Source organism: Falco naumanni, chromosome 1 (genome assembly GCF_017639655.2).
Source record: "Falco naumanni isolate bFalNau1 chromosome 1, bFalNau1.pat, whole genome shotgun sequence".
Classification (NCBI taxonomy): domain Eukaryota; kingdom Metazoa; phylum Chordata; class Aves; order Falconiformes; family Falconidae; genus Falco; species Falco naumanni.
In genome coordinates, this window is record NC_054054.1 from 117284764 (window position 1) to 117304754 (window position 19991).

At 44.7% G+C, this 19991-nt stretch overlaps 1 protein-coding gene and 1 long non-coding RNA gene across 2 annotated transcripts in view; both read left to right on the forward strand.

Annotated features, from left to right (window-relative positions):
• SHISA6 (shisa family member 6) overlaps positions 1 to 19991 on the forward strand; it is a 245721-nt gene that overhangs the window by 80598 nt on the left and 145132 nt on the right.
• LOC121081518 lies at positions 15802 to 18233 on the forward strand. The gene is made up of 2 exons (XR_005825715.1): positions 15802 to 15868; positions 17055 to 18233. It is a non-coding gene; the product is annotated as an uncharacterized LOC121081518 (long non-coding RNA).

Below are 19991 nucleotides of genomic sequence, written 5' to 3' on the forward strand. Positions count from 1 at the left end.
TCCTCAGCGCAGGCTTCGTTGCTGCAAGCAGGAACTAAAAGCACCATGTGCATGAAACCAGAATTTACAGTAAAAATGGTAGAAATTTCGTGTTTGTAAAGAGAGTATGGAACATCCTTAGAGGACAAAGAAAGGGCTTCAGAAAACAAACTGCACCCATCAGATACGTGTTCTGCTGGTAAGATGCCGGCCCTGTGGCACAAAGAGGTGCAGACGCAGGCTTTTCCCTCCCTTGAGATGAAAAGCAGCCATAAAACCCCAGCAGCGCTTTGCAGCTCTGCCCATATGAAACCATGTGGGATCAGAATCAGACCCACTCTGTCTTGATTTCAGTGGAAGGTTTCTGAATATTCCGGTCTTGTGAAATCCTTCACACAATTAATTCAAATCGTCTTGGAGATGAGTGCTGACTGGGCAAGAGCAAAAACTGGGCAAAAGACTGCAATCAACAGATAATGATACACTGCAGCGTTTCAGCGAACAGAAGCTGCAAAAGAGTGCTAAAAAAGGCCAGTATTTGCTCCCGTCTGTTCTCACCCTCCTATTAACCACCCCGCAGAGAGCAGGCCATGTGTTAATTACATCCACACCAAACGCTGGGTGCAAAAATTTGACTTTGGCCTCATGCCTGGGGTAAAGACTCAACTAGTCTCTTTTCTCATCTCACTTTGAAGGAGCCTGTCGAATCTTCCTTTAATTTCCTGGAGAAGCTTTCTCCTGTGGCTGGATAAGGTCCTTTGCCAGGGAAAGAGAGAGGCAGGTCCTACCAGAGGTGCTACTGTGGGCAGAGCTTAGCCTTGCCCCAGTTGTCCTCGCAACTGTGGGGCTCTGAGCATAACTCCAACGTTTGATTCAGATGCTAAAGCTGCTAAACTGTCTCTGCCTTCATGCCACCTAGTGAGGCACAACCTGGGCAGCTGGCTGCCCCTGGTGAACACCAGAGTCAAATGTGGATTTAGTAATGCTGGTACAAAGGCAGCTGCAACTTTGACACTTTTCAAAGTGCCTTCAACTTAGTAAGTGCATCAATTCCCAGGAGACCTTGCAGGGTGCAGGACACTGCTAGTTTTTGTGGTCTCCATGCACAGGCAGAGAACTAGCTTGTTGCATGGGCAGGAGCTGGAAGAACAGATTGCAATATCTGCTCGCTATCAGCAGGGCTTCTGCAGATGCTACCAACAAAGCCATGCTCACTCCTGTGCAGCAGGGGGAAATCTAGTGGAAATTGCACTCAAGACAAGTCTACAAAGCCTTAATCTGATCCCAAGAGAGATAATCTAGGACGTTTTCAGTGGCAGTATTGGAAATGGAGACCAGCAGAAGGCCACGTGAGAAGACATCCTACAAGTCTTGCCCAAAGAAGGTGGTAGAAACCCCCTGTTAGGCAATGCTGATAGGAATCTGAGACCCCTCTTCATCTTATATATTTTTGCAGCAGGTCTCAAGAGCTCGAGCTGCACTTTAAAAAGCTTATGGGAAAAGCAGAGCCTCCAGAATGTCTGGAGAAGTAATCAGCGCCATTGAAGGGCAAAGGAAAGGTCAATAGGGCTCAGGCCATCTGTCTTCCATCTGTCTGAGCCCTGTTCAAAAGGACTTCCATTTTGTGGAGAAGGCATGCAGCTCTTTAGTGACCACAGAACAGGCCTTATGGCTCACAGGGTAAAAAAAGGTTGAATATCACTGATATAATTACAGAGCTGAAAGAACAGCAGCAGCTTACAAATTCTAGTTAGCCTCTCATTAGTATGGTTGAGTGATGACTGTATATATGAGCAGGGCTTATTTAACAATAAATGTCATATTTACATAACATATAGGATACAGGCAAATGTAACTGGGAAATATATTCAATTAAGAAAGAAAAATTTGGGTTGAAACCCAGGAAAATAACGGATTGCTGGTGCATGCCGTAGGCAAAAGTAGTGTGGAAGCATTTAGAAAAATTTCTGTTATTTCGATCCTTGTGGTATGGCTGGTAGTCAGGGTGTTTAAATCCCCTAGATGCCGCTGGAATTACTAACCTTTAAGCAAAATTGATATCAGCTATAATATTGAGGCCGCTTTATTTTAGTGGAGGCAAAAGGAATGGAGTAGTACTGATGTAGCTTTGGGATTTGTTTTAAAGAATAAATATTGTGTGAGTGCAAAATCCCTTGTCCCAGGAGAACAAAGATGCTCCATCCTGGGTGCTGCCATGTACTGTTATCCCAACACTCCAATCAATGTCTTCAATCCATTGCCTCAGATCAACAAACCTTCTGTATATATAAATCATGTGAGGTTATCCATTAAGCAAACCAGTTAGAAAGGCTCCCAACAAAATTACCAAAGATCGAGCAGCTATTCTAGCTAATAAAGCCTATTGGAGTGGCTATGTAGTTAAAACATGTTCCAACAGCAGCTTCACCTCATTATGGAGTTGATTTATTACCAGTTTCATCAGACCAAAGGGGCTAAATAAGCACAGTCCGGATGGGATTGCCAGAGTAACTTGGTGACTAGCTGTAAAAGTGATGAGTCTGGGCTGAGGACCTGCAGCAGTAACCACACATGACGCACCAGCTCCAGCTGGAATTATATATCTGGTCCTCCTCCACGGGGCTTTGGCTAATTGGCACAAATGAGAGCTAAAGATGACATCAACAATTCCATGAGATGGAAAACAAAGACATTCCACTTTATAGATTTCTCAGCTCAATGTCACTTTGCTACATCACTTAGCTACCTACAACCTGTACGGATGAAAATCAAACCTGACTCACGCAGGAGCTGTAGTGCTCTGCATTAGGCTTACAGCAGACCATACATTGCTGGACAGTAGCCATGTGTTTAGTGAAACCCGTGAGCAAACTCAGTAGTTACATGTGGTTGGGTGTGCAGGCAGCGGCAGGACCGTATGGCTGGGCAATGCTGTGGAGATGGAAGGGCAGCTGTGCACAGAGCAGTGTCCTTTGGGTGAGATGGGTATCCAAAGGTCTTCCACCCCTTTCTGCAAGCAGTACCACCAGGCAAGAAAACCTGCTCCCAGGAACCTGTATCGGAAGATGAAAGAACAAAAGAAAACCCTTACCCACACCCACCTGCCTGTTGAGCCACGTGAGCCCAGCAGCAGTGCCCAGCAGCTTAGCTTGCCAGAGGCAGCTTTGAAAAGCGTAGGTGTGAGACTCCATGTATGTACCTCTTTGGCACACCCTGCGTGAAACCCCCTGATGGCACACGCTGCAGCGGTGGCCTTGGTTTTGGACTGATAGGTGCAACACAACTTTGGGTATACACAAAAGAGAATCACAGCGCTGTTAAAGTAATGTCTCAGTAATGTTAAAGCATGTCCCTGGAGCTGGTCGTGGCCTCACAGTGGTGTAGGAGAGTCCTCTCCCTTATCTCAGCTTCAGAAATGCCAAATACCCGGGCTTAACGGCAATAAATAGAGTTGGTTTAAAGCACTCGCATTTTTAAGACGTTTGGGAGCTGAAAGTGCAAAGAGCATATGGCTGCATTTTCAGAGCACTATAAAAAATTTCACTGGGTGCTTTTCAGTTACTTAGGACCTGCCAAAATTTGTCTGTAATTACATTTGATGTATAAATCAACATTATTTCTGCTAATATCATCATTCAAAATGAGCAATAAGATGACAGCCAGGGTAGTCTGAAAGCCAAGGTGCCTGGAGAGCACTGCTGGGTCAGGGTAAGCAAACCTGGACCGTGCTCTCCTTTCTACATGGAGATAATGCTGAAACTGGGCTGTATAATTAAGCATCCCCTTTGATGCCAGCTGCCACCTTCACTGATAATTTAAGCAAAGGCAAGAGGTGGTAAAGGAACAGCAGCCTAAGGACCTTTTTTTTTTTTTTTTTCCTGTTCTTTCATGATACCACCAGCATGGCCACTCATAATTACTACTAAGTTTTCTCAAAAAGAAAAGAATTGCCAAATTGAAATCTTACTCCGGGCAAATGCAATTACTGACTAATAAGTCCTAGAGAAGTTCAGAGCACATCAATAGGGGAGGCATTTCTTCCTCTGAGGACTTTCCTGGTGGATTGTACTTTCATGGCCGGTACCACACAAAAAGCAGGACACAGTTTATTTTCACACTTCCTTTCCATCCTCTGAAGAGGGGGAAACCTTCACACCACTTTTGCTGTGCAATGAGACATTCATCCCCAGAAGACAAAGTCAAAGTCAAAATCCTCTTTGAGTTCTTCTTCCTGCTCCCCTAATATCATGCGTGGTGGAGACAGTTTGCTGCAGAAGGCCAGCCAGACTTGTGCTTGGGCTGGCTGAGGGTAAGAAGGGGCAGTGAAGAGCAGCAGGTAGTGCTTGGAAGCAGTTATTGTATGTTTTAAATGCAAAGGAGAGGTACCAGCAAGCTATAGCAGTGCTGGGGATCCAGGAGAATTATAGGCTGACAGCAGTTTGGGAACTCAGATGTAAGTGGTTCCTAAAAACAAAACCTGAATCTAAAAGATGTGTAGATGGGGTGACTGAGGGCATGTTTTAGTGGTGGACTTGGCAGTGTTAGGTTTGTGGTTGGACTCGATGATCTTAAGGGTCTTTTCCAGCCTAAACGATTCTATGATTATCAGCTTTTAAAAGCAGCCAGCATCAGACTCATCCAATCTATGTGGTGAAACCAAGCAAAGGTGCACAGTGGCTTGAGCATGTAAATTTTTTCACCCCAAAATCACTGCATTAAAAGAACATCAAGGTCATCATTCCAAGTGAGGGTGACAGAACCAAGATAACTCTAAGTTGGGCTCATTTTTATGTACATATTCTGATTGAGGTTTTACATGATTGCACATGGAGCTCTGGTCTCATCCTGGGTACCAGGCAGATGTTATTTTTGATTGGGTACCTGCTCAATATTTCATTAAGATCTCCATGCACTTGCGGTGCCAGGTATGCTTCCCTGCATGCTGGCCAAGGTCTGCTCTGAACACAGTTTGGATAAGATTAAATGAGACACTTTGCCACCCTGAGTGCCCTACTGCACTTCAAAACAAATAGGTAAAGTTATTAAAATTCATAGGCAGTTTTCTTTCCTTGCTCTGTCTTACTTGGAAAAGGATAAACCTTTTTTTTTTTCCTTAAAATTGAAAAAGAAAAAAAAAAATTCAACCATGAGAGATACATCAAGCATAGAAGGGTTCAGCTCATTAATTCAATTTTTCAAGTCATTATCACCTAGAAACAGGTTTTCACAATAAAAGATGCTAGACAAACTTATATTTAAGCCTTGGTATTTAAACTGACCGTAATGATCACTGAAATCTTCTCGTCAAGAATTCCCACCCAGCACATGGGGAAGCATGGAGCTGTATGCAATGTTTTCACACAAGTGTTTTGTGCCATGGGCTGAATTCTGCACTGCAGTACTGCTCAAGCCATTACACTATTTTCTGTAAATGTCACTGGGATTCTGTTTTTCCAGTTCTAGCTAAGATATATGTAAACACTTACTAGTTCCATGGATTCCTTGCAAATAGCAGGAATTTGTGAAGCACCTTGCAGGTGTAACTTGGCAGTATCGGTGAATTTTGTAAACTTTCTCTAGGTCTGGATGGTTCATTCCCTTGGGGTTATAATTGTTCAAAACCAGTTAAAACCATGACTTGAAAAACACACGTTGAAAACTGAAACAAAAGCCTGAATGTGAACACCCAGCCAAATGTGGGCTGTAAGGAGAACCTGAAAATTATCGGTGACTGGCTGAGACCCGAGACCAGAGCAGGTTTTACAGGAGACGGGGCTGTGAAGCCCCAAACAAAGCTTGGCTAATTTATCAGAAGTGGTAAATACAGCGTGTTTGTGTCAGCGTTCTGGCTGCCGGTGAAGCAGGCATCTCCCTGGTGGGTGCATGCTTGCATGGTGAAGGATTGCTTGGGGAAGGAAAGGAGGATTGATGGGGTGGTTTTATTGGGAGATCCATGGCTTGGCTACATCTGACAGCAGCATTTTTTTTTTTTTTTTGTGGTCACTGTTGTCTGTGGCTTGAGTAGTATACCTGGCTATGGCTGTCTTTATCCCCCATTTGCGATCTTATTTGACAATTTTCTTTAGGTTGGCAGGGACAAGCTAATTAAACCTGATTTTTTTTTTCTAACCTATGTATCAAAATGCCATCCTTGGAGCCGGTTCTACTCCCTGAGGGTTTGCATACTTGAGATACTGTTCAAGTAGTCTGAATCACAATCTCATCAGAGACAATAAGATGCTGAAGATGGTTTTTAAGTGCTTGGTATAAGCTCCTGTCAGGGAATCTGTCCACTGACATAACTAACACATTCTCCATTTCCAGAGGCATCATTCAATTTAGTCCCAAAGTTACCCTTGGTCCATACTAATCTGAGGTCAACTCAACTTAGCATTGAGGGAAAACATATTTATGACAAAATTATAGGAATGCAAAGGAGGTTGACAGTAATGAACAATCTCACTTAGAAAACATCTATTATCCACACATGCACGTGTGCGCACACACACACACACATACACAAAACAAATACAATTTTCTGAATAAAAAAACAAAGCCAGAAAACATGGGGAAGAAAAGCCACTGAAAAAGGAACAAGTTCAGACTAAAAAAAATCCTATTTTTCATTGAAAATATAATTTGCATAAAAAATGTGTGGCTTTCACCTAAGCCTCGATTTTCTGTTACAGGAAAAAATGCCTATCTGTAGTGTTCCCTGTATCATAAACAATTTGATTTTCCCAGGCTACCAGTGAATCCCATCTTACAGAGCCCCACCATAACCTGCTGGTTTACCCCAATTCCCCTCTTCTTGTGCAGCCAGGGAGGGAAGGGGCTATCGGAAATACCAGCATAGCTTCATTAGGTTTAACTGTTAATGGTCTTCAAAGAAATGCTGTGACTGGTGCATTGACCTAGAGTCAGTGGGGTTTACCTGAGGCGGGGACAGACAAGGGAAAGGGACTGAGGAAAATCTCAGCTGTGCACCCATGTGTGCATCTCCTCCGCAGCAAGTACCGGGTGATGGGCTACTTAACGGAGGAGTCAGACGTTTTAAATGAAGACTCACGCCTGCTTTGTGGAGGACAAATGTGCTATTGCCAGCAAGGGGTACAGTCCAGTTGATTTGAAGTCCCATTCCCCACACGAAAGAGCCATCACCTGAACCTAGGCGAGTTTCTCTGAGTAAAAATGATTGAAAATTTGGCCCCTAAAAATACATGTTTTAAAGAAATTTACAGGTCAGGACTATGCTAGCTTTGTCCTTGATGTCTAGTAAGTTTTGTACAGGGAAAGCTGCTAGTGATAAATACCCCACAGCCAAGCTGAGAGGATTCCATCCAAGTGCAACATCTTTAATGCTGCATCACCAGGCACATTCCTCCAGTGACAGTGGCACTTGGCAGTGAAGTGCCTTCAGGCTCTTGGTGAGGAGTCTATTCTACCTCCAGCCACTCCCATTTTGTCCAGTAAAGTGCTAGTGCTAAAGCAAGATTTTGAAAAGTCTGGTCTGAAGAAGCAAATGCCCTGTGCCCACCCTCACACACTGCACTGCATGCACCTGACTGATTTCCCTTGCAAGGAGAGCGAGGAGTGCAAAGCCATCTCGAGAGTGCCATGAGTCACTAGGTAGAGTCTTCTGGATCACTCTGATGGTCTCCAGTCTTACAAGATAATCTCTTTTCAGCTGAAAAACCCAAACAAAGTTAACAGCAGTAAAGCTATGGCTGGCTGTGAGTTGTACAGGAAGATATTCCTACCTGGCACTTCTTTGTTGCCAGTTGTTCGCCACAGTTCAGCAGCTCACAGCCTCTTCAGAAGGGGCAGTATCTCAGGATACTTCCCATCACCGTTCCCTGTGTTGGTGACACCACAGGATGCCGACGCAGGAGCAGAAAGGTGATTGCCACCACTATGGGTTGCATGGGAGGCATTTTAGAAAGCTGCTCTCAATTCCAAACTTACCAGCTGTGCCAGGTTTAGTGCCTGTATCAGTAGTGGGGCTCAGTGTCAACTGATACATAGTATATACCTATGCTGATAGGTATAAATTGCAGCTGAGGGCTCACAGATGGGTAGCAGAGTACTATCTGCCATCTACCTAAAGCTTGGAAGACATTATTCATCAGAAACCAGACAGCAGGATTACTAAGTACTTATCTAAGGAAGACTTGTAATTTGTAATTATTGTTACTGTTGACTAATGGTACTTCAGTAGGACCTACAGAACCCGGGTAAGATCAGGACTGTCTTGCACTGGTGCTGTATGGCTGCAGGAAAAGAAAGAGTTGCTCCCCAGAGTGCTGACAATTTCAATGAAGTCTTGAGAGTATAAATTGCCAAAAAGTTAGGCATGCAGTCCAAGTTCAGACACGTCTCTTAGGATGGAGCGAAGTGCCCATTTCTCTTCACTACAACCACAGCACCAGCAATAACTGCTTTAGGTGGGGCTCCTCCTTGTCAGAGAGGTAACCTGGGCAGAGAAATTCTCCCCACATGACCTGTTTCAGTGACTCCTCTATTCCAGACACTGGTACCTGTCCCCATCTCCAGGTTCCTATCTTCCCATCCAGAACCGTAACGCTAAACCATCCAACTGCCTACTGAGGTGTCCAGAGCCAAACCATGCCGAGAAGGAACCACTGCAGCCACCAGCTCCTCCCCGGGGCTCCTCTCGCACAGATTTGGGCATGTTCCCCTTCTGAACTCAGCCCTCTGATCAGGTCTGCTAAAGACCGTCAGATAATTATAACTAGTACCATGGATATAATTATTGCTATTATCATATTACTAGTATTACTTCTTGTTCCATCATATCATTTTCATCTTATTATTATGCTATTTATGTTTTGGCCATTATTCAGATAATAAAGCCAGATTCTCTTGCCTTGCTTCAGAGCTTCATTGTGCTGGATGTGGTAGTGTCCCCTGTGAAAAGTCAGTCCTCACCCTGAAGCACTTAAAAATCTAATTAGAGAAGACATACCAGCATTATCTTTGTCTATCAGAAGCTTCACTGGCAAACCCCCACTCTTTAGGATATTCAAGGTCACTTTACTAGACTTCCTGAAGAATTGGTAGGACTCCCAATATTCTTGATGCCTGTGCCAACACCGGCTCCTACACAGGTCTAGAAGCCACCTCATTTCAGCATCGCTTCCCTAATTCCTGCCGAGCCACACACACAGACCCATGCAGACATTTACCCTGACTCACTTATTCCTTTACACTCTACACGTTGTCTCCCTGACAGATATATTCTTTCACATACAAACAATTTTAAAAAATCCCAAGCTGTAAATAAATGGCTTAAACTACTGCTGAAGAAGGAAGGCTGTTACTGGCATTACAGTTTCTGGGAACTGCTTGGGTACCGCAGTGCGGGAGCGGTATGATCACAGGGATGCAGAGGCTGGCTGCTCTCACTGGGGAGCAGCCCCGCTGGCCACTGGCACCCCTCCTCTGGCCATGGGGTGCAGCCCCCCCGCTGGCTCACCCTGGGTAAGCAGAGGAGCAGCAGCCAGGGTGTCCAAGCCCCTTCCTCCAACCATTCCCAGATGCTTTCACCCTCAGCACATGCTCATCCAGAAGGGCTTTAAAATTTGTTGGTAATTGGCTATTTTGCCCAGGCACAGCCTAGGCTCGCTGTCTGATTTCTCTGAATGTTCATGTAATAACTTAATGTCGGTAAAACACCAGGATTAAAGCCTTCATTTGTTTTGCTGTTTCCCATCTTTTCCAAAAGGTGAATGCTTAAAATGATGTATGAGCCGTGAGCTGTAGTGCTCAATTATGGCTCTGGCGAAGCTTTCCCCGTGACTGGAAAACAGTGGACATTCAAATCAATAAGAATCCTCTGAACAGCCCTGTCCCCAGTTTCATTAGGAGGTTGTCACAAAGTTATTTCAAAACCTTGCTCAAGTAAATTGGCTGCAAGCAGCAACTGCTCAGTCTGCTGCTGCCTGACACTCAGCTCGGAGGAGCGAAGTTCCAGAAAGGATTTGTTTCACCTCAATATTAAATTCTGACTTGCAATAAGGCTGCTAAAACACTGACTAGGAGAGGTCTGTAATTACCTCCTGCAAGTATCACATGTAAATACCTACCGCGTGGCTTTGCAATGCAATCCCTGATGGAGAGCTGCGAAACTGGTGCCTTTCCGATGTGCTGTCACTCACAGCTTACCGTGGGGGACAAAAGGTTCTGATCTGGTAATGCTAACATTCCAGCACATCATTCTTGTGTGATTCAGATAATACTCTTAATACTAGGCCTAATTTTTTCCTGCTGAAGTCATCAATACAGTTACTACTGGTTTTACTGAGAGCAGAATTAGGCTGAATTATTAAAGACACCATCTGATTCTCAATCTGAACCTTTTTGGAGGAGATCCAGCATATGGAGTGGCCATTTGCATTCTAATAAAACACAGAAGGAATTATTGTTCCCTGAAATCCATATATATTCTCAAAATCTGCCACTTCCTATTAGAATGATGCAGAAGCCCTGGGAGAATGACGACTCTTTTAATCCTAAAGGTTATGTAAAAAATAATAAATGGAAAATAATAGCTCTGACAGAACTGAAACAGTAATTTTTAAGTTTTAAAAAACACCCAGACACTTCAGGCTTTTTGAAGGAACTTGAAACGTTTTGTGAAATACATTTGGTACGTGAACACTGAAATACACTTTTTAAATTGCCAGCCAAGTAACCTTTTCAAAATATTCCACAAGCATTAAAGAAAAAAAAAAAAAAAAAAAAAAAAAAAGTAAGTCCATTGTGTCTGAAACACAGTCCTTCAAAATAAAAATTCAAAAAATTTTGTTGGCCTGTAGCAAAAAAGGCGAAGAGCAATACGGTGAGACCAGCTGCCAGCTGCCAGCTCTGTCTCCAGGTTAGCCATTTACAGACGTCGTTGGAAAACCCTGGGACGGCTTCGACCATGCCCCTAACGTCTGGTTTCCTTTCAGAACATGATGAGGATTAGTGGCTCCTAGGACGGATGTAGGTGGGCGATCATAACCAGCTCCCAAGAGATGCTTCTTCATAAACTCACAGCTCTCCCTTTGCTGTGGGAGGTCATTTCCTTTCCAAGCAGTTGCTGGGGTAACAGTGAATATCCTTCATCTGGGTTTTCTTAGATATTACATCCTGCGCGTTTCTAAGCTTCTTCTTCTGAAGGGGGCATTTCATGTAATCTTATCAACAGCTCTTCAAAATTCATTTTGCTGTATTTCAAGGAGAAAAAAAAAACACAAAACAAAACAGTTTGGGGGGCTTGATAAGAAGGCAGGAGGCAGGCTGCCACTTGTTTTCGCTTTGCAGTCAGAGGAAGAAGGTTCATCCCTCCTACCACAGGACCATTATTTCAACAATCCGAATTTGAACTGATGAAAATTGAAATGGCTTTTCTATGTGAAAGCTTCAATGTTGCTTATATAGGGAAATCACATGTCTGAATTGCAGAGATGATATGGAGAAGTCTGTAGCTTGCTCTGGGGAATGTGGGGATTTTTCACATGACATGCAAATGTTGCAGATCAGCTGGGTCAGAATTCACGCAGATTTTCTCTGACTTTCTCCATTGAGCATCCTTTCCAGAGGAGCAGATTATTTAATTTTGTCCTTCCTTTAGATGCAGGTCTGGCATGGGCTACTGCCCTGCTGTTATGCCTGTATTGTCTGTCTTATGTGGAAGCAAACAGATTCTTGGAAAGAAGCACAAAGAGGAGACTGTGGAGCTTGTTGGTGGGTGATGCTGTTCAACCATCTCCTCAGTGTGTCTACAAGTGCCTCTTCGCCAAGGCTTGGAAAGAGGGAGCAGCCAAGATGATGATAGGTGCCTGTTCTACAGCTTCTCAAAAACCTTAGCCTTAGTGAAGTTTGAGTATTGACTTGGGGGTGGCACACATGCAGATGTGATGAATCAAGTTACCAAGAATGAAATCTTCCTCCAAAATTAGGGGGAAGTTTGCCGTTAACTCCTGCTGTACTCTAAGTCTCCCAGGTAGTCTGCTAGATTCTGCTGGAGAGGTTTTAGAGAATGTAGACCATGTGATGAAGTGGTCTTAGAAGTCAGGACATGCCCAAGAAATACTTGCTACTTGACATTTTCACCTTATTCCTCCATTCACTTTAGCACCTGAGGGAAGAAGGTCATCTCACTTAACCTCAGCCATCCAGGAATCATCTAGTCTCCTCACTAGTTACTAGGAGAAAGCCACTTAAAATGCCTGAAACACACAGAATGACTCTGAGAGATTCCTCTTTCCTCCAAATAAGGGAGTCCAGGCAACTAGTTGAGTGCAGACATCCAACTTTTTTTTTTTTTTTTTTTTTTTTTAAAGTAAATTTTTAATTTAATGTTTGAATTAGAGGGAAGAAAGAATCCCAGTACAGCAACCAGAAAAGGCTGCACATGTTGTGATTAGCCTCGAATTTCACCCCTAACTAGTCAGGATTCTTGCTCCTGTTTACAGGAGCCTCAGGGCATAAATGTGGCAGCAGCCGTGCAATAATTGTCTCTTCATATCCCAGAGTCACCGACCTGCTGCAAAAGTTGAAGGAGGGATGGTAAATTTGCCTGAGCTGCAGCATCTCCTAGCTGCAGTATGGGAAGTCTGTATGACTGCAGCCCCAGAACCCAATCTTGAGGGCAACAAATTGTTCCAGAAATAAACCTGGTGCCCATGGAGGTGCCTTGCTGCCATAGTACTGCCTATTGCCATGAGCTTTGACAGCACTTGACAGAGGTGCCCTGTGAAACTGGCCCAGAGAGCGATGCTCATGCAACAGAATACTCGCTGTTCTTGCTTTGAAGTCATCGTTCTGTATAATTGCTCCAGAGACCTGCCCTAAGCTTATGACAGAGAACTGCCATTTGATCCATCTTTACCCCTCCACATGGCCTTACAGGACAAGTTACAAAGGACAGCTCTGTGTGACCTGTGCTCATCCCTGGCCTGCCTTTTCCCAACAAAACACCTGCTGATCCCACTCAGATTTGAATGTCCTTAAATGCTCCATCCTCAGACCTTGGTTATCAGCAGGTACACAGAGTATGACCAGATACAGCAGCTCAGAGCTGAGGGCAGCAACCAGTTGCTGTTTCTTCCACTGCCCCTACTTTCTATAGGCAAATGTTTGCTGTAGCACCCCAGAAAAACTCTGCTTGTGCCAGCCTTAGCAGGGACTGAGGGAAGAGCCCTGTGCCGATGGCACCACAGACCTGTGTGTTGCCCATTTGGCCAGTTAGGTGAAGGAACGGGTCGGTCTGGTCAGGAAAGCCGTCCTTGATGGGATTTTGCCTGGAAGCTAACACATGATCAGCAATCAAAATAGCAGATGGACTTGTACGGCAGCAGAACCTAGCTAACACAGTGGTGTTTGCCAGGATAACTGGAGGGAAGGAGGGATGTCCAGTACCCCTTCTCCTTGCAGCTTCCGTGTATCTGCTGTGCTTGCTGATGGGAACACACAGCATCACAAGCATCCCTCATCCAGACCTAGGAACGGAGCTGAAGAACTCAGTTCCTACTGATCTCACAGGAGAGAGCACCTCAAATGCTTTGTTGGTCAAGATACAGCTCTGTCCTTTACACCATACATTCTCACAGAAACGGCACTTTGTGACAGGTTTTGCTCCAGGAGAGTAGGTGCAACCAGGTGACACATGGGTCCCAAGCCCAGCAGTGAGCAGAAGCTCTTTCACAAGGTCCACAAGAGGACCCAGCTGAGATCCCCTTGGATCTGCTTTGCCCACCAGTACAGCCAGGAGCAGCCAGTTTCTGCACTGCACAGGCTACCAGGGAGCGCTCAGTAACACAGCGACAGCACCGCATCTGTCCACACCTTCCCTTTCAGTTTCTTGTTTTTCACTTAGGGTGAATGCCTCAGTAGAAGTGCCCCAGATCCAACAGAGTCATGTGGCTCAGGCTTTATTTGCTGTTATTGCTGCTTTCAAGTGGAAAATTGATATAATAGCAGTCCTTTCTCAACACACAGCAGTCTGCACATTTGTACAATGTTCTTTGAGGATGATCAGCATCCACTGGCATAGAAAAGTGACAGATGCTGTCTGCAAATAATGAGCTGAAGCAGTTTCCTTTGGAAGGGAACTTAAGCAAAGTCCCTTTGAGTTTGAAAAGCCACTGAGGTTCCCATGTGGCCTCAGAAGATGCTCGTAAGCCTCTGCTGGAAAAGGTACATTCTATTAGCTCAAACGACATAATTATTTTTTAACTCTTTCTCTTACACAGACTTCTCTGAGGAGAGGAAATGACCGATTTTGTATTTACTGAGCATTTTTTACTGGGAACAAGCACGAAAAAGAATGTTTATGGCTTCTTCTGTTCACTCCTCTAGTGTTCCATATGGCTTCTGCACAAGACAGTGATAAGGTATAACTGTATGATACATAATCATGGGATAAAGCATATCACATGCCTTTGTGATCCTCATCTTTGTTCTCTGCGTCTCACACAAAAATCATTTTAACCATCTAGGCTTGTAAGGAGTCTCACACTTGTGAGATTGAAAGAAGACCTCTGAGACATTTCCTCCTGAGCCTTTGATCCTCTCTCCTTCCTTTGTGCTTTTATCTAATGCAGACACAGTCATGTGCCAATGGCAGCTTTTGCAGATGTAGCAATATCAGGTGTTCAAAGTCATCCCATTACCTCATAGTGCTACAAGAAGTAAGTCCAACCTATTGAAAATTAAGGACTCCAAGCTTCCTAGCCAGATATTTCCAAACCTGTTAATGAACTAGAGACACAGATTTCTATTAATGATGCAAATCTTGTTTCAATGTAGTATATACAACATACATAGTAATATGTGCATTTCAGAGTTTTGTAATTCGTGATTATTATGATTATTGCCATAATCCTGGATCCTGATAAGAAAATAAAGCCTATTTCTCTGGCAGCCTTAGCTCTTGAGGTCTTAGAAAGAGAGATGCAATATTTGTAACTTTCCACGCTTATGTAGATAACTGAATTGACAAAAGGGTACTAAATGCATGGGGCTTCCTTACAGTAAAAGTAGCTCTTGATTTACTATCGCTCTTATTAAAGGCTTTAGAAAGTCTATAAGAATTGATTTTCTTCCAGCATGACCTGTTCTCTTGAGCCTCTTTACTAGTGAAAGTCCAAGCAAACCCAAAACAGGATTCTGTACTTTACCACACACTACCTGGTATGAATAATGGAAGGTGTATTGCACAGCACATTAAACTGACACACAAATGTATCCAAATAATGAGACATCATCCTTTAAGGCATCAGGAAGTAGAGCTAAAGCACCACCTCAATCTTGATTCTGGTTTTTATTTTTAAAAGCATGATTTCTAAATCTTTATGTAACATTTGTCCAGGTTGGACAGGGCTTGGAGCAAGCTGGTCTAGTGGAAGGTGTCCTTGGTGGTACTAGATGGTCTTTAAGGTCTCTTCCAACCCAAACCATCCTATGATTCTGTGATTCTTGGATTTCTCCCAGCATTCATTTTACGTCTTTACTATCCACCTCTGTGTACTCTTCTTTCTACACCTCAATAGATGAAAGCATATTTGGACAAATTTAGAAATGTGCGATGTTGTGATAAATGAGTCAATGTTAATAAATATTGATGGATTCTACAAATGAAACACATAACAAAGGAAACCAAAAGAAGGGGGTCCTGTATCGTCTTACAATAATAATGCCCTGTAGACCACAGCATAGGGTTACTGCATAATGTGTCTGTAGCGTTGAGACTAGCTGCTGATTAACAACAAATCAAACATGAGCTCTGCTCATAGAACATTTGATTCACATGAGCTGCAGTTCTGTTGCCTTTAAAATCTTCCAGCTCTGGACCTGAATGCTGAACATCCTTTTTGTCCAGGTTTGTGGTTGTGGGGTTTTGGTGGTTTCAGTTGGTTTGTTGGTTTGGTTTTTTGCTGTTGGTGGTTGTTGGGTTTTTTTTTTTGTTTGTGTTGCTCAGTGAACTGCAATCTGTGGGAATGAAAACCCTGGCATTGAAAGGTTAATCATTTAGTGAGAGAAAAGGACAATAAGGTTGAGAGCATGGAAAGTAAAAGATCCCCATCCCTAAGCTGATATACCAGGTAGGATTCCTCTTGCTGCCTTAGCTGTCTGGTAGTTAGTTGTTTGACTTGGGTAGGCAGCCTGTATGGTTACTGGGGAAAAAATAGCACCTCCAAGAAGAAAATTTATCCTATCCTGGGTCTAGAACAGTTAGGGTGAAAACAAAGCCTCACACAATGGAGACAGAGCTATGAGTACCAAGGACTTTGCAAATGAATCTGTAGATGCCAAAAGCTGAAAAGGGTGAAAACAAGTGACCATGCGGTGACAGGGTGAGGATTCATCTGACATCACACAGAAACGCTGACACCTCCTTAAACACAAACCCATCTTTCTCTCTCTGCAGTCTCTGCATCTGTTATTTTCCTACTTCAAACTTTCACCACAAATGAAAAAGACATCTCCTAGCCACAGCTGACCCCAAGCACTGTGAGGACCCAGAACAGTGTTCTATGAAAGGGTATTATGTGCCCACGGAATTAAAACCTGCTTTCTACAGCAGCTGCATAGAGTCCTCAGGACCTGGACATGCAGGTCACATGTTTCCCCCAGAAGAAATTATATGAAACCATATGAGAATAGGAGGAGCCTGATTCAGTCAGAAAGCTGTTTAACTCTTAGTTGAGCAAAAAGAGAGGAGTGGAAGCTCTGGTGAGGCTCTGGAGGCCAGCAGGACATGGATAACAAGCTACAGGGCATTCTTGCCGGTAGGGAAAGAGATCAAAGTGACAAGGATGGACCCTGAAGGAAGATCGAAGGTCAAGGGCATAGCTGGAGGAGCCTGTGAAGCTCTAAAAAAGGGCTTTGAGAGCTTCACAGTGCAGGGAGCAAAGGCTTAGCCACAGCCTTAGGCATGGACAGAGAGACACTCTGCAGTGTCTTGGTTTATTTTTATCTCTGTTCTGGTGTTTCGAAAGGAAGGCAGGAGCAGTGCTGCTGTCACAGGAACTATGATTTGCTTTCTCCTTCCCTTCTCTGTACAGTTTCCCAGATGAAAGATCAAAAGGGGACTTTAGGAAGAGGATTCCCATGGGAAAAGCTGGTGGGCAGCCTCCAGAAGTTGTCTCTCCCTGTGCTGCTTTCCATCTGAAGGTCTTCAGCACAGGCTGAAGGCCATTTGGTGCTTTTGGCAACTGGTAGGCCAAGGACCTCCATGCCGGTGGGTCTCGGAATGGATGTGTCCTGCTGCTGCCGTCCCCTGATCGCCGTGCCGCTGGGACTTGTGGATGGGTTCCTGGAGGATGATGTCCAGGGGCAATCTGGGGTCCACCATCGCCTTCTGCCAGGACCTTTGGCTTCCTGATTCAGGCAGGCAGATGGGGCAGAGGTTTGAGAGCGTTGCTGAGGGCATCTAGATTAGGGCGATGATTGAAGGGACATGGGGGCTGGGAGGGAGCGTGCGGCGTGCAAACCCAAAGGAATTTGGGCTGAGACAGGGAACAGCATGAAGAGGCCGACAAAACAGTGGAAGTTAAATTGCCTGGCATCCCCCATTCTCCTTAAAGCCTCCCTGCCCACATCAGCATTGCTCGGTGCCTACAAGCTGCAGGCAGCCCCGTGCTGCTGCTTCCCCTGCCTGCAGCAGTCTGTCTGGGGTGGGCAGAGGCCTCCGCTTTCTCTGGCGCAGAAGCCACCTCATTCTGCCTAATTGCACAGACAAGAATTAATGTGAAATGTTGTCTTACCTTGCACGCCATATGCTTTGTGAATCGTGGAGCAGAGCCCAAGTGAAGCAGAGGCTCTGCACGTTTGGGCCCTTCGGCCAGGGCAGCTCTGGAGTCCTGACGCTTCCTGCAGCACTGACACTGCTTCTCTGCCTCTGTGCAGCAGGTTGCAGACACACAGCAATACGTCTGCTGGACAGGGTCCACCATCTAGAAACCACAGGCACCGTGAGCAACATCAGACTAGCACAGGTGGTGCTGGGACAAGCACAGTTTCTCCTTAGGAATAAAACCCACCCGGTCCAGGCTCCTCTGTTTCCTCCTCATTATCTTGTGTCTGACTGCAGCAAAGCCCTTGTGAGACTGCTGCCAGAACAGCTGGTTGCCAGCGATGTACGGAGTGATCGATATGTTTGGCTTTTCATGTTCATCCATTGTGTGAATCTGCTTTCATGCTTTCATTATGTGAATGAGATTTAAAGGAAGCTCTGAACTTTGTTCTCATGTCATTTACTGTCTTTGGCCTGAATCCAGAGTCCATGCAATTCCTGCTGCTCACCTGGCACTCAAGAAAGCAGGGTTAATTGCAACCCCTCTTCATCTCCCCCCTAAAAAAGCACCAGGTTTAGAATCCAAAAAATTCTGCCCAGCACAGCCGGGCACTCTCCTCCACAGACAGACAAGGCTGTGGAATGAAAGCCAGAGGAAAAACAGAGCTCCCAGTTTGTTTACTACCTCTTGGCACACATCCATACCCAGCTTTTTATATACCACTTCCCAGACTTTGCAGCCTCCTGAAAAAGATGCAGTTCTGCCCTAGCTATCAACACACCAGTGCTTACCAGTAGTATTTTCTGCTGCTCCAGCAACAGCACTCAGGACCCTGCTGTGCTGAGATTTGTGTGTGCATGTATGCAGCTCATGCCTGTGAAGAACATTTGTCATCTGTAAATACAAGAATGTGAGCATGTGCATGTGATGGTGGGGGATAAGGGATTTCAGTCCAAGCTGCACTGTAAAAAGCTCTTTACGGGTTTCTGAGCTGTCATGGGGAGGAAAGCTGATGTCAGAGGAGTATTTCTGAGCACGGAAATTTGTGGAGGTTTCTGGATAGTGGAATAAGAGAAAAACTAATCCAGAGATACTGATGGACAGGACCACTTCTCCTAGATATAACCCAAGGCTCCCAGCAAGTGATATTTTGGAAAAGACCTTCATTGCCTGGATTAAGGGAGCAACCAATTAAAAATATTTTTTTCTGTAACCCTTTTGTACCTGTGACAGTAGGGAAAATGTCACCATGCTTTTTTAAAACAAGCATGTAATTTTAAAGTAAATAACAATAAAAAGAAGAAAAAAAAACCCCACTCATTAATTTTAAACCAATTTCACCAAGGACCTGATTCCAGCCCTTTCCTAGGGCTGGCAGTCCTGGACACTGGTTTCCAGGCTTGCCACCATGTCCCTTTCAAAGTGTTAGCACCCAGGGTTTCTCCTGTGTAACAGAAAACTCTTTTGCCTTTGGAAGCATTACAAGCATGATGGGACCACTCATCCACCCCTCCTCTCCACGTTTTTCTCCTTTGATCCTCAGAGGTCTGCAGAAAGCCGTGCTGCCTGCGCAGGGTGCGAGAAGGGTCAGTGCCATCAGTAGGTGACAATCCCAAAACTGCAAGTGGTTCCCGCTTCTGTGCCGTGTTCCCCAGACAGGCATGACAAGTGGGAGTGGTAGCTGTTTTTCTACTACTTGCATTAATTATTTCAAGTGAAGATGGCAAAAACATGGCATTTTATGGTGGACTTTTTAATGGGGTTGTGATTGAGGTTAACGACTTAACATTCAAAGCAGTTACCATAATAAGTGGAGTAAAGAGTCAGGGGCTGGAAGGAAACAAAGCCAATTAAAATAATCAGCTTGACTTTGATGGGAACTGGCCTGGATCCTGCAGCACTCATTGAGGCTCAATGCTGTAAGCACCAGCCACAGCCTGGCCGTGGGTGTGTGTTGCATTAGCAGGAACAGTGGCAGAGACACCGCGCAGGAAGGCACGTTCACGTGGCGGCTTGTTTCTTGCAATGTTTTCATTTCCTTGCCTTTCTTTCTTTACCAGGAACAGGGGAAAAAATATCCTTGAAGTCCTTTTTAAAGACTTTCAGGCAGCCTCCAAGTGAGGTATCTGCTCTATTGTTAGAGCAGCCTCAAGGACAAACTTAAAGGTCAAGTACAGTCAAAGCCTGTCCACCCTGTCGCCCTCC